General features: G+C 37.2%; 2 pseudogenes; both read right to left on the reverse strand.

Annotated features, from left to right (window-relative positions):
- Window positions 1–1,347: 1,347 nt before the first annotated feature.
- Window positions 1,348–5,266, reverse strand: LOC116433862 (cytochrome P450 9e2 pseudogene; annotated as a pseudogene).
- Window positions 5,267–9,606: 4,340 nt separating this feature from the next.
- Window positions 9,607–12,796, reverse strand: LOC116433860 (cytochrome P450 9e2 pseudogene; annotated as a pseudogene).
- Window positions 12,797–15,464: the final 2,668 nt, after the last annotated feature.

Raw genomic sequence — 15,464 nt, forward strand, 5'->3', positions numbered from 1 at the left:
TAGCTGAATGTCACCGCATTAGGTAGCATTATTTGTAATATACAAATGTTTTCAAATAATTGTCGTTTAGTTAAGTGAACTATAGTAATTCGTTCTGGTTGGAGGTCGTCACCGGTAACCCCCACGGCATTCTTTTATTCTTATTATTTATCAACGTACATCATAACACTCGGGTGGACGATCGTGACGCTGAACACTCTGGCAGACCAAAACCGTACCGTACGAATATACCACTAAATCATTAGCCAATTAACGGTCTGCGTCATACATATGTACACAGCTGTACGCACTCTTTTCACTGTAGTAGCTACGCTGTCAGCCGTCAAAACCGGTTGATGACGTAAAATCTGTCCGTACTCTGTCGACTGTCGGAGAATTGTAGGCGTCAAGAGCGCCTGCTCGAGCCTGCTCGAATCTTTCCGGCCCGGCCCGAACAATCGGGTAAATATACGACACACTAGGCGAACCGCACACGTCCAATCTTAATATTATTAAGGTCCAGCACGTATTAAATATCAAATAAACACGATAAAACGTTAAATGAAGCTCGTACGATATAATTTCGAGAAAACAATTGTTTAAATGCTACAGAATGAATACTTTAAAAGGAACAAGAATTTATTAATAATATTTTGCTCTAGAGTCTTACAAATATATACCAAAAATTATGAGAAAACAATATCAAACCTACTCGTCGGGAGGCTATGTCATTAAGCCGTCGGTAATTACATCTGACTACCCGAACAAATATTGTTCGTGCTAATGTACATCTTCGTTTTATCAGATGCGCTATTGCTGTGGTATTAAATTGAAAATTTAAGAGATTCGAAGTCGCGGTATGACTTAAGTAACCTTATCCTATTATACTTCTTTTCTAATATTTCAGATGGAACTATGTTGTTGAAGTACCAAAATTGTTTCTTTTTGCTTTGTTTTTTGTATAAAACCTGTCTTCCGAAACTTTGTTACATTAATAAACGTTTGTGTAAATTAATAAATTACCAAGTAATTTTTTCTTGTTCTTCGTTTCAATTTTTACTTGTTCTTCGTTTCAATTTTGGCTTGTTGCACGTTTCGTATTTGCTATGTTTGGAAGGAATTCAAAATATTATTTCAAGATGCTCGAATAATTTAAAACAAAGAATTACTTTAGTCACAAACGGATAAGTATTAAAAGGAACAGCTGGAACGTTCATACTAATATAAAAAAAAGGAATTATGAAGTGATGTTATTAAATTTTAGAAAAATGTTGGTAATTCTAATTAGGAAAATATAACAAAAATCAAGAATGAAAGGAAATTGTTGTTTATTAATTTCTTGTTTAATTTATAGGCAACATTAAAAAATCTGTTCACAAATCATCTTTTCTCAAATCTCTCTTACAAGTCACAGGTATTTAAATAAATAAACGTTTGCATAATTCACACATTATGTTTACTAATTTTAATACAGTTTTGTGTTGATCCAAAATAAAACCCATACTATAATAATATGTTACGTTAATAATTAATAATGTCACTTTTTCATCCTTATGTACCTTTTATTGCATATGGTCAACGTAGTTATGATACATACGCAGTAAATACGTAATTAATATAAACTTCCATTCAAATTAAACAAAAATGTAATACTTCTAAAATTATCTAACATTGATTCAAAGTTCTGATACACGCAATGCCATAATTCATCGTTTTTATTATTATTGTTATCGCTGTGTCAGAAACGATGTTTATCATACTGATAATATTATATAACCCCTGCCCGTAGTATCAGCTGCTAGAGATGTAAGTATGAATTTTATAACTGAATAATAGACACAGTGTATGCGTACATCAATTAATTGCAATTTATAATTCGTAATTACCACAGATTTAGTTTGCGGAGTAATGTTAATCTAAGGAAACTAAACTAATTAAGTTAAAAATAATAAAAATAGTAGTTCATGTTTATTTTAAACAGAATAAAGTGAAAAGCAAAGATGCTTAAATGATATATCTCAATCTTTTACGTCACGTTACGAACGTTTTCAGTTTAGCTTTGTTTTGTACCGTTCCCTATCCCCGCCTCGTACCGTGTGCCATTAGCACGCCAAACATCGAATGCCGTACGATTTCCTCATATTCTTATTCGAAGCACGTTTTTTTTTTAACGTATAAACGTGCTGGTAGGTATCACTGGTTAGCTCCTGGTATGCTTTTATGCGAGTTAGTACCACGTGTGTTCTCGCCTATAGGATGACTTACACCTTAGGAAATCTTGAGTCGCTGATGCAATGAGAATGAAGAGTATTCGGAACTAATTGACAGAACCGTAAGAATGACGTGATTCTTATGTACAGTATGTTTCTAAACTATTGAGCACAAATGATAGGGCGTGTATAACTCACTAAACTGAGTAAAAAAGAACCAGTAAACGTGGGTCCAGAGCTCAAAAATGGTTTCCAAGATAAAAGTAGGTTTAATGTAAAGAAAGAGTGTGTGGGGACCAAATCAAGAACACCGAATTATCTCGAAAAGTATCAGTGATACGAACAAATGTGTCAAATTAAAGTTACTGAGTATGCAATAGTATTTGTCACGGCGGGAGGTCTTTGATCGCGACGTTACCTTGAAACGTCCTGGTGAGATCGTTAAAATTTGTAAATAGAACCATTCTTTTGACACATTTGTTCGTATCACTGATTCTTTTCAAAATAAATCAGCGTTCTTCATTCGGTCCCCATACATTCTTTTTAAATTAAACCTACTTTTATTTTTATTGGGGTGTTTTTACTCAATTTAGTGAGTTGTGCACGCTCTATTATTTTGCGCAATAATATAGAAACACTCTGCATATGCTGTTTAGACTTTATTTAAGGGTTTACTGCTTGTCGGATTATGACACGTAAATTGCGCGTTCAGGTTTACAATTTCGAACAGTTGTATTTATTACAGCAAACAGGTGTAGGACAATGTAGTTTTAGTTTATTGCAGTACCTTTTAAAACAGCACAAAAAACGGGATTTTTTGGAATTCCCGGATACGCCACCATATGCAGTGCATGAATTATAGTACTAAAGAAAAAAAAGATACAAGTATTTTGAATACCGGACGTTTAATTTTATGATCACGGTTATTCTCATGGCTATTCAACAGTTTTTTAAAATCTATAAATAACAGTAAAGGATTTCTCAATAGAACTGCCAATACCAATTGCATTATAAACATGAACTAATAACTCTTCTTTATGTAAACTAATATTTTTCTTAGACTTAACATTCGAAGGAAAATGATTAGTAAAAGTAATCCTTCAGTAGATAAAGTGTCAGACGTGAATGTCTTCAGTTGGGTAATGCACTTCAGAAGTATATTCATTAATACCTCGTCTGATTTATATTCCTTCCTACCCATGAATAACACCATCTAGGCGCTCCTTTGAACATCAAGCTACTGTAAAGAAATATATTACCAAAATAGAAAATTTTACTCCACAAATACATTTCAAAGTTAAAGTTAATATGCAGCACTGCCATTGCTCATGCAATTCACAAGTACGGGGGTGCCGATTTTCCTCGGCACGACGTCGAACCAAAATCCATCATCAACCGTCAGTTGGAACCCTTTCTTGCTCAACTTCATCGGTATAGGTGTTCGTTCATTTGGTTTGAGGGTGCAGCGAGCGAACACGTGGAACAGCAACACCTTGGCTTCAAGAAGCGCGAACCTGTTGCCGATGCACATTCTCGGACCCAAGCCGAAGGTCAAAAACGTTCCGGAATTCAGGATTTTCTTCGGATCGTCGAGGAAACGGTCCGGATTGAATTTCATCGGTTCCTCAAAGTACTGAGGATCGAATTGCACCCCGTAGATTGGTATCCAAAGATATTCATTCTCCTTCATTAGATACGGTTTGCCTCCTGGCAGTGCCGGCGGCAGCTCGAAAGGTTTCGTACAAGCTCTGTCTGCTACAACGGTCACCGGATACATCCTTAGAGCTTCGTTTATAATAGCCTCAAGATACTTCATGTTGTTAATCGCCTCATAAGACACCTCTCCTTTGCCGTTCTCTAGTACCTCGTCGATCTCTTCCTGTAATCTCTTTTGAACCTCCGGATTCACTCCTACTTCATATGCGGCAAAGCACATCAGGGTCGAGGTGCTCTCGAACCCGCCGAAGAAGAAAAGAAACCCTTGCGCGGTCATGTCCTCGATCGTCAGTTCTTTGCCTGGACCCAATTTTCCTCTAGTTTCCATCATTAACTGAATCATGTCCGGCCGCACGATGCCCTGCTCATCCCTAGTTTTAATGGTAGACGAAATCAAATCCTGGAAGAAGTCTGTTATTTCTTTGCTGATTACTCTCATACCGAACACGCTGTGAAGCAGAGGTATACTACGCAACAAAAAAAACTTAGTCGTCTGCCAGGTATCGAAATTCGTGGCCCTTCTGCCGTACACGTAGAATTTGTTGTTACGATCAGACATCGAATCCACGGTCACTCCGAATGCACAGGTGGCGATCACGTCGTTAGTGTATCTGGCGAACGTGTCCTTCAGCTCCATGGACCTTTCTTTTACGGGCATCGTAGCCAAAATTTCTCCGTACCGCACTGCACAATCGTTCATCAATTTGTACATCGCTTTCATCTTACTCGACGTGAAGGCTGGGGTCAGCATATTTCTCACTTCTTTCCATCGTTCTCCGCTTAAAGCAAATAAGTTTTTAGTGAACAACCATTCCATTGTATTCCCGTTCGAGCGGTGATCCTGGAAATGTTCAAAATTCTTCACCGTGATGGACTTTATCAATTCCAGGTCTCGGAGCAATATCGTCGGCGTGAGAAACTCATAGAAGCCTACGTATTTGGCTTCTGGATGGGCATTGTAAGTTTGTTTAACTACTTCGGCGATGTTGTCTTTTTCCAGGAATACTTTCCACAGGCTACCCAAGACCGGCAACGATTGCACGGTTGGAATGCCGGTGTTGTCGAAGAAGCTATAGACGCTTTTCAGGTAGTAATAGGCTGCTGCCGCGACCACAGCGAGCAGGGCCGCAGTCACTATCCACACATCCATCATGACAATGGCGTCAACTCAGTAGACCGTTCAGACTTAGATGGTGTTAATGTAAGATGGGCCACGATCCTTTTAGTGAGCTCGTTAATGCCGGTGATCCGGCTGCTACGCGCTCCGATGTTATACTGGTATCACTCTTACAGACTACGGTCCCTTTATCATATTTTATCGCGTTAAAGCGCGACAGATAGTGAGTACTGCGTCATGTCATTGAAACAAAGTGTTTGAATCACCGTTCACCCCACTCTAACGCTCGCTGTATAGCTTCGTTGTAAATTGACAATATATCAAGCTGTGGTAATTTACCGAATACTTCGTAGAAGCCTACAAAAAAGACGTTCTTATCAAATAACTAAAAATCAATCATACATGTGACTTCACCTGTCAATAAAATAATACTTTTTGAAAAACAATGAGATAAGTTAAAGTCCAGGTCGAAGAGGGGCACTATGAAGAGAAAGATGAAGACTAATAAAAAATGAAAGATGAAGATTACTATATATGTAATAACATAAATATAGGATCTTGAGGGCTAAAGATAAGCCAATATACTAGCAATGGATTGTTGTGATTATTATGATTAAAATAAGTGCAATCACGATATGAATCGGACAAGTTTTATCGATTTTAAGGAAATGAACCTTTAATTTTGTTAATTACATTAAGTAGGTGAAACTAGTCTGATTTATATTGTGTTTGGTCTTATTTTAATCACAACAATCACAACAACCCACTGGCAGTATGTTTGAGAAAGTAAAACTGAAAATAATGAAATTGATATTTCCCTTATTGCATGTTTATATTTGATGCGTGCGGCATCACTTTGAAGTCCCGCGTCTCGACCCTCAATGCTCCGTGGACTGTGTCTATCTCGCTTCTTTTCATTATTCTCGTTGTCTGACTTTGCCAGACTGTACTGAAGAGAAGTGTAACAAAGAATGCAAATGAAACAGAATACGACAAATTGAGATACAGTAATAGGGAATGAATATGGTCGTCCACTTCTTATTTCTATCTGACTTTGTCGATTCGGCTTCATTTGCGATCTTCGCTTACGCAAATAAATCAATAACAAATGCAACCGAAACCGAGGCGTTAACGTTCATCACGACTGGACGTGACTCTTTGCCGCACTTGCCTCTTCGATTCGATGGACAAGTTACCAAATGTTGTCAGAGGATAGTAAATACAGTACTTTACTGACGTAAGCCAAGCTGACCTTTGGCTTCAAAGTGAAGAGGGGCAAGGGGAGAATGTCTATTCGTGGCACTCGGCCCGATAGTAATGGCGGAATTAGTTTAGGCACGTCTTTGTTACTGGTCGTACCCCTCTTCACTTTTGAACTACTGGGCCGGCTTGGCTCACATCGGTATGTAATGCATTGTACTTAACCGTTTCAGTACGAGAGGTTTTAAAAAAAAACACAGTCGAAAAAGCCGAACAGCGCAATAGCGCCTTCTGAATGGGATACAAAAAGGTGCAAGCAGTGAGATAACACTCCTTTTATTTCATATCGAGAAAAGCTAAACAGCACGACAGCGCGTGTCTTAATCTGTGTTAATACTATTATAAATATATATTAATTTATAATAGGTAACAATGAAATACAAAATGTATTACTTGGATTACTTATATACAAAAAAAGTAGCGATGCAACGTACATGCATCTGAAAAGTTGTGCGCGCTTCGCCAGATTGTAAGTGCCCCGTCAGTTGCTCGTATCGTTCAAATGCGCTGAGCTTTTTCGACATGAAATCTGAAGAACGCGAAAGCGATGCGTGGGACTCAAACGGTTAAGTACTGTTGACCAAATTCGCGCAGGTCAAATCTATGCGTTCGTGTGCTACGCTTATGTAGCCGCGAGCAACAGATTTGCTGATGCTATGCTCCCATTTCTGACCGCAGTTGTACTGACACTGATTTTAGCCCGCGAGAAGACCTGCTGAACAATCCTGCTTTATATACTATACGCTTCTCACATTACTTATTTACCTGAAAAATAGTTATGTTATTGGTTTTATAATAGAATAGTAAATCAGTTTTTATTTAAATTAAGACAGTAGGTAAAGACGACGTTTTTATGGTACAGACGCTCGGGACGTAATGAGAACTATATAGGTACATTAATTTGATTTATAAATATCATGGAGATCCGTTTTTCGTTTTAATGGATTACAGTTTTACCCACAGAGTCAAGTCCACAATTCTATTCTTAATATGTGGAATTTTTTGATATGCGACGGGTTAACGTACATATTCTGATCTACAGATGTATGAAATTAATTATTTTATTCTTTGCTGTTATATAGAAAAATATATTTTAAATGAAATTAGATAGAATTCCGAGATTGGAAAGATATTCGGACATGTAACATTAAATAACATTTATGTACCTATTTAATATTTACTATGTACATTTAAATCAAATTACAATAATTGTAATACTTTGTTCAATGTTCCAAACGTCTCACTACATGTTGCATACGTGATGGTATATTTTAAATAATTTTTGTTAAATAATTTTGAGTGACAAATGACCTTTCTTCTACTAAACGTAATTTTAATTCTTCTTTTATTCTTATGAACTTACTTTTGTGTGTCTTCCGAATGTTACGGTCCCAATAGGGCCAATAACTTCCCTATTGGGTTCAAATCCGGTAATTGCGAAGGAGGGTGTAGCACTTTCGGACAATTTTACAGTAAATGTTCTTACATTACTTTTGCCTTATGTTTCGGGTCATTGTCCGATAAAAATTAAAACTGTCACGAATACCCATATTTATAACACTTTGTATTACGTTTTCCATCACAATGTTGAAGTATTCGTTTTTATTTAAAATATCATCGATGAAACTAACCTACACCAGCTGTTGAAATACAATTCTAAACTACGTATCACAGCGACACTGATTCTGTCCCGCGAGAAGACCTGTTGAATAACCCTGACTTACATGATCGTGTGGGTTTTGATTACGGATGCAAGGGTCAGAGTGCAAGCGAGAGGGATACGAGTAAGAAGAAAAAAACGTGCGAATATGGGTGAGAGATAAAAGTGCATGGATGTTTCGCGGTAGAACGATTCTGGCAGCGTTAGTGAACGAGCGACTTTACAGGGTGTTACCTCTAACGCGATGAACGATTTTTCACCTACTTGCAGCAATCTGACGAAAAAAAGTTTTAGACAAGATTTGCAGGGTGTGGGCTGTAGAATAGATATCAGTAAAAAAAATTTCGAGAACAGTTTGTTTTCATGTCGAAATCAAGGTCACCTTAAGTTTTACAAACAGGAACACACATTTTTTTTGTCATATTGTAGAGGACATCGAGACGAATTCAAAACACATATTACCTGATATTTTTACTAACATATTAATCGATTTAATGTAGTGGAAATGTGAAATATTTAGCTTCCCGTCGCATTTGACCTGAAGATGTTGTAAACATTGTTTGACACTGAAGAGGCCACCGAATGTAAACACGCGACTAGAACATAAGAAAAATGCTCTTTATTTAATTACATGTTCGAATGCATTCTTTAATATTATTAATTGCCGATTGATGTACAATGGATTGTAAATATCCTCATAAAAAAAATTAAGTGGAGATAAGTCCGGGGAACGTGCTGGTCATCGTATTGGCTCACACGTGCTGATACCGCGATTTTGAAATGTAGCATTTAGATAATTTGCAAATACTCGTGAATTATGTGCCGGACAATCAGCTTCTTGATAGTACATTTCTCTTTTTATGTAGTTGGGAATATCTTCCATTAATTGCGGAAGTTTTTCACGCAAAAACTGTAAATATTTTTGTGATTTTAAATTCTCTTTGTAAAAATGTGGCCCAATTAGACGGTCATTTAAAATACCATACCATACATTAATTACTTTTAATGGGAAGAAAGAAGATACAAGGATAATAATTGAGTAAAAATTGCAAGAAATTGTTAACATAAATTATATTTAAATACATATTCTTGTTTGATTGTTAGTCTCCCAAATGTTAAACGGATTTTACATTCGATGTGTTAACATTCGGTGATCTCTAATATCTGATATCTAATCTACACTTCATAGCCTGTAAATTTTGTCTGAATCTTTTTTTCGTTAGATTGCTGCAAGTGGGTGAAAAATCGTGCGTTATGTTAAAGATATCACCCTATATAAGGTAGGGTGCGGATAAAAGTTTCATTTTATGTACAAGTGGTTCTATAATTTAGTAATAACATTTATTCTTTAGCTAATTTACTCAATTTCATTCTGTTCTGTATTGCCCCCTTTTCCACGTATTTCGTTATGTTATAGTGCAGCACTCTAATCAATAAATTACAAAAAAAGAAACGATAAATCTCTATGCGGGGTAATAAAATTCAATAAGGGACTTTTTACCCCCATGGTATCTCCATAGCTTTTTCGATATATACCTGTATTGAAAACAATTATCATCCAGAAATAAATCAAAGCATCCACATTTTGCTAAAGAAATATACAAACCAGAAACACTTACTTAATTCGTTGTTATGCAATAAGTTACGGGGAATAAGAAAAAATATGTGATGTACCTTTTTTTATTCTTGGACATAAATAAGCAATCATTGTACAAGTCGTAAAAATATTTGAAATCGAGTAGCAAAGCTTTCAATGTTTCCTAATACCTGTCGTCGACTGAATTATTTGATGCAATGTTCAGTTAACTGATTAACAAATAATGATATTCAATTCGGGACTTCTTACCTGCCGAACTTTTAGCCCTACTCTACCCTATTATCTACGTATCGGCGAAATAGTAATATTATAGTTTTTATTTTTATTTAATACACTCTTTTTCGTTAAAGTAAACCTCGCAAAATGGTGTTCCCTTCACCATGGCACTAAATCGGATTTAGTTTAAACTATCTTTACCTTAGACTAAGAATTTTACAGATTTAATTGTAAGAACCAGAAGAATATTACAATAGTATTCCATGGATAATCGTGCATTCACGTAAAATTTAAATATAAAATCTGAAATAAAAAATAGCGCAAAATTAAATTCAAAATAATTTACACTTTCATGTTATTATTTAAAAATCGTTAAAAAACAAACTACGTTACAGTTCAATTTCAGTCTGTGCGGAAGACATTCAGCAAATTTTAATTTCTTTAACCATCTGTAGTCTCTGAATTACCATTTGAATCATCAGGCTGTCAAATAGATTGTCTTGTATTTTCATACACGAATTGTAAGCGTTCATTCATACAGATTTCAATTCATTCATACTTTAGTTCACGTACCTATTATTAAATCAAATTATTCAATACTTTTAAGAGTTATGAGGCGAAGGAAGACTGATAACACTGTGGAACACATTTTAACCTATTTTGCTTTTTACAATAACCACTAGGTGATTCTTATAGAGTTCCTTGCCCTAAATACGAATCCGAAAACCAAATTGAAAAAACTGAGTTTTCGTAAAAACGGTCCAATTTCTCAGAAAAACAAGAGTTATGCGAAAACTAAAAACAATAGGTAGTTAAAATTTATCGCAGAAAGTAAATAAGACTCGCCCGAATACGTAGCTATAAAAATTTTGAATTTTGCGTATCATTAAATGTTTGTAAATGATGATCGAAGTTTAAAAACGGGTAGATGCGTGTACTTTGTATGCACTTCTATTACATTTCTACGAAAAGTGGGTTGGTTAGAACGAATTTGCTATGTGCCATTAGATTCTGCAGATATTTCTGAAAAGGAACCCCCCACGGGAAGCGTGACATCGGTTTTTCTTTGGGACAGGGTAAGAAAATGTCGGGGAAGAGTGCGCGCACAGAACTTTCGCGCCATACGGCCACCGCTCGCCGGCCACAGCTATGCAGGGCCGTAACTATGCGCTGTAAAGACCTGAACCCCGGTCACTTCTTACATGTATATATAACGTTTAATTGTTTTATAAATTTTCATAATAGTTATAAGAAAGCTTTTCACGATCGTTCTATTTTAAATAATTTGTTGATATGTAGCACTGCCATTGCTCGCGCAATTCACAAGTACGGGGGCGGCGATTTTCCTCGGTTCGACGTAGAACCAAAATCCACCTTCAGCCGTCATTTGGAACCCTTTCTTGCTCAACTTCATCGGTATAGGTGTTCGTTCATTTGGTTTGAGAGTGCAGCGAGCGAACACGTGGAACAGCAACACCTTGGTCTCGAGAAGCGCGAACCTGTTGCCGATGCACATTCTCGGACCCAAGCCGAAGCTCAAAAACATTCCGGAATTCAGGATTTTCTTCGGATCGTCGAGGAAACGGTCCGGATTGAATTTCATCGGCTCCTCAAAATATTGAGGATCGGCTTGCAAACCGTAGATCGGTATCCAAAGGCTCTCACCCTCTTTCATTAGATACGGTTTGCCTCCTGGCAGTGTCGGCGGCAGCTCGAAAGGTTTCGTACAAGTTCTGTCTGTTGCAGCGGTCACCGGATACATCCTTAGAGCTTCGTTTATAATAGCCTCAAGATACTTCATGTCGTTAATCGCCTCATAAGACACCTCTCCTTTGCCGTTCTCCAGCACCTCGTCGATCTCTTCCTGCAACCTCTTTTGAACCTCCGGATTCACTCCTACTTCATATGCAGCAAAGCACATCAGGGTCGAGCTGCTGTCGAACCCGCCGAAGAAGAAAACAAACGCATGCGCGGTCATGTCCTGGATCGTCAGTTCTTTTCCTGGACCCAGTTTTCCTCTAGTTTCCATCATTAACTGGACCATGTCTGGCCGCACGATGCCCTTCTCGTCCCTAGCTTTAATGGTAGACGAAATTAAATCCTGGAAGAAGTCTGTTATTTCTTTGCTGACTATTCTTATACCGAACACGCTGTGAAGCAGAGGTATAGTACGCAACAGAAAAAACTTGATCGTCTTCCCGGTATCTAAATTCGTGGCCCTTCTGCCGTACACATAGAACGTGTTGTTACGGTTCGACATCGAATCCACGGTCACGCCGAAAGCACAGGTGGCGATCACGTCGTTCGTGTATCTGGTGAACGTGTCCTTCAGCTCCATGGACCTTTCTTTTACGGGCATCGTAGCCAAAATTTCTCCGTACTGCACTGCACAATCGTTCATCAATTTGTACATCGCTTTCATCTTACTCGACGTGAAGGCTGGGGTCAGCATATTTCTCACTTCTTTCCATCGTTCTCCGCGTAAAGCAAATAAGTTTTTACTGAACAACCATTCCATTGTATTCCCGTTCGGGCGGTGATCCTGGAAATGTTCAAAATTCTTCACCGTGATGGACTTTATCAATTCCAGGTCTCGGAGCAATATCGTCGGTGTGAGAAACTCGAAGAAGCCTACGTATTTGGCTTCCGGATGGGCATTGTAAGTTTGTTTAACTACTTCGGCGAGACAGTCTTTGCCCAGAAATACTTTCCACAGGCTACCCAAGACCGGCAGCGACTGCACGGTTGGAATGCCGGTGTTGTCGAAGAAGCTATAGACGCTTTTCAGGTAGTAATAGGCTGCTGCCGCGACCACAGCGAGCAGGGCCACAGTCACTATCCACACATCAATCATGATAATGGCGTCAACTCACTAGACCGTTCAGACTTAGATGGTGGTACGATCCTTTTAGTGTGCTCATTAATGCCAGTGATCCGGCTGCTACGCGCTCCGATGTTATACTGATATCACTTTTACAGACTACGGTCCTTTTATCACATTCTACCGCCTTAAAGCGCGACAGATAGTGTGTGCTGCGTCGTGTCATTGAAACAAAGTGCTTGAATCACCGTTCACCTCACTCTGACGTTCGCTGTATTGCTTATTACCGAAGATATTGCATCAGAATCAGGATTTCATTGTCTAGACAATGACCAGTATACAATTTTTGCATTACGGAAATTTCACATTCAGTGACTAATATTGCACATTTAAAAATTAACTGAATAAATTTTGAGAAATGAGTTGTCGAAATGTTTGCAGTCGGTAAAGCTAAAACCAACTGTATCATTGGTTGGTAACACTGCTGCCTGTTGTTAAGAAAAACAAAATATTAAAGAAGGCAAATAAAACGAGTGTTGTTCATTCGCGCAATAAAAATCCAAAGAAATCCATATTCAGGAGTGAAATTTCCTCTAAAAACTCTTTAAAATTGTAAGACAAGTAAATTCTAGCGTAGTTAGTGAAGAATAAATCAGTGGATTAAATTTTACTTCAAAACACAATTTTTTTAAACGTCTTTATTACGTATTGTTATTGCTTGTTAAAGGAACAGAAAGTTTTAAATTTTAGAGTTAGAAATTCATTAGTTTGCAGATTATGCATATATAAAGTTTCTTAACTTGTCTGACAGGGAAATCGTTCTCATGTTTTCTGCGAGGGGTTCCGCCTTCAGAAATGTCTGCAAAATCCATTGCTGCATAACAAATTCGTGCTAACCAACGCACTTTTCGTAGAAATCTAACAGAAGTACGTACGAAGTACGCGCATATCTACCCTTTTTTAAATTTTGATGATCATTTACAAACGCTTTAATGACACGCAATATTCAAAATTTTTATAGCTACATATTCGAGCAACTCTCTTCCATTTTTTACGACAAATTTTAACTGCCTATCGCTTTCCGTTTTCGAAAACTGGACATGACCAAGCAATTTCGTCTTCGGATTCGTATTTACGATAAGAAACTCTATAAGAATCACCTAGTAGCTATTACAATACACAAAAAAGGTTCAAGTTTGTTGCACAGTGTAATTGATTGTATTATCATTAAATTGTAAAATTTTGAATTAAATAAAAAATATTCACAAGAATTAAAATTTTTTTAGATCTCTGAATGATCTAATTCGCCCAAGAATTTAGGGAAAATCAGATATTTCTCATTTTTCAGTTTTTTACTTATAAAACGAAAATTTTTAGGTTCTTAAGAATTTCTGTTTACTGATATTGAAGTTTGATGTATGTTAATAGTAAATTTATGAAAAATCTTGTCTCTTTGAATTTGAACTATCGATTTTTCACTGTAAAATCAGAACTAATCCGATTCGCCTCGGTCTATCTTATATATTAAATACACTCCGCGACAAAATTATAAGCATGTGGAAAATTCAATAAAAATTCTATATAATTCTTGAGTTTGGCTTCCTTCATTCATAGTGTTATCGTTTACATTATATAGGAGTATATTCTACAGTTCTACGAAATATCGAAGGCTACAATTTAAAGAAATTGGGAAATGTATGTAAACATGCTATTGTCTTTGCGACAAAACTATAAGATAGTAGCTTTTCGTCAGTCGATCTTAGGCTGTAATCGTAGTCACAATGCTAGAAGTAATTGTGTACTTAAAATTAAACATTTTGTAAGAGCCGACTCTTCCGCGTAGCTTGGCGTCCTTTGTTGGGCGCTTGGAAATTGGGACTTCAAGGCGCAGATGTTAATTTCTGAAAATGTCGCGGCATATATTATAGTTCTTCTGTCGGAGGTCGATACATAGCGTCCGAAAAATTGGGAGACACAAGGACGTTTAAAAAAAAGGCGATTCTCGATTGCCACGTATTCCAAAATCGATCGTCAGTCGCGTTCCGTCGAAGACCAGCCCAGTCATTTTATTAAACTAAATAATCATCGCGTAGTGTATCTCTGTTGGAGAAAAATCATCCTCATCTTTCTGAACTTCCGCTTATAATTTGTAACTTTGTTCTTACATAATATAACTACAATGCCGCGTAGGAAAAAGCTGGCAGACGGTGAAATAAGAGTGATAGTAAATTTAAAAGGAAAGAATACTTCTATTTCAGAAATTTCAAGAGTGATTGGGTGAAATCGATGTGCCGTGCTCATGAATTATGAAAAAAAACATCCTGGCTGGCGAACGACGAGTCGTTCTGGGGGTAGCGTCGAATTCTAGCTTGACAGCACGGCAAATTGCAGAAGCTGACGTTCACACCAATATTCGTAATGTACAACGGATAATTAAACGAGCCAAGCATTTAAAAAGATGAAAATTGCAGAAAAAACCGCCACTTACAAATCGACACAAAGCAGCCAGGGAAGAATGTACGGAAAGACATCTCCAGTGAAAAAAATGGAGAAAAGTTATCTTTTTAGATGAAAAACGTTTCTATTTAGATGGGCCGAATGGTATTTCATATTATTTTCATGCTTTGCGGAAGGGAGAATTGCATTTGTCAAGGAGGCAAATGGGCGAAGGCGGCATCATGGTATAGGCCGCAATAGGGTACCATGGGAAAACCGATATAAAATTTATCAACACCAGTATGAATGCAATTAAATATACAGAAATATTAGAAGAACAATTAACGTGACATGCCAGTACTATGGCATGTGAAAATTATATTTTTCAACATGATAATGCCGCTGTGCATACAGCGAAATGTGTAAAAACGTGTAGGAAGAGTTGAAAGCTC

Source organism: Nomia melanderi, chromosome 2 (assembly GCF_051020985.1).
Source record: "Nomia melanderi isolate GNS246 chromosome 2, iyNomMela1, whole genome shotgun sequence".
Classification (NCBI taxonomy): Eukaryota; Metazoa; Arthropoda; class Insecta; order Hymenoptera; family Halictidae; genus Nomia; species Nomia melanderi.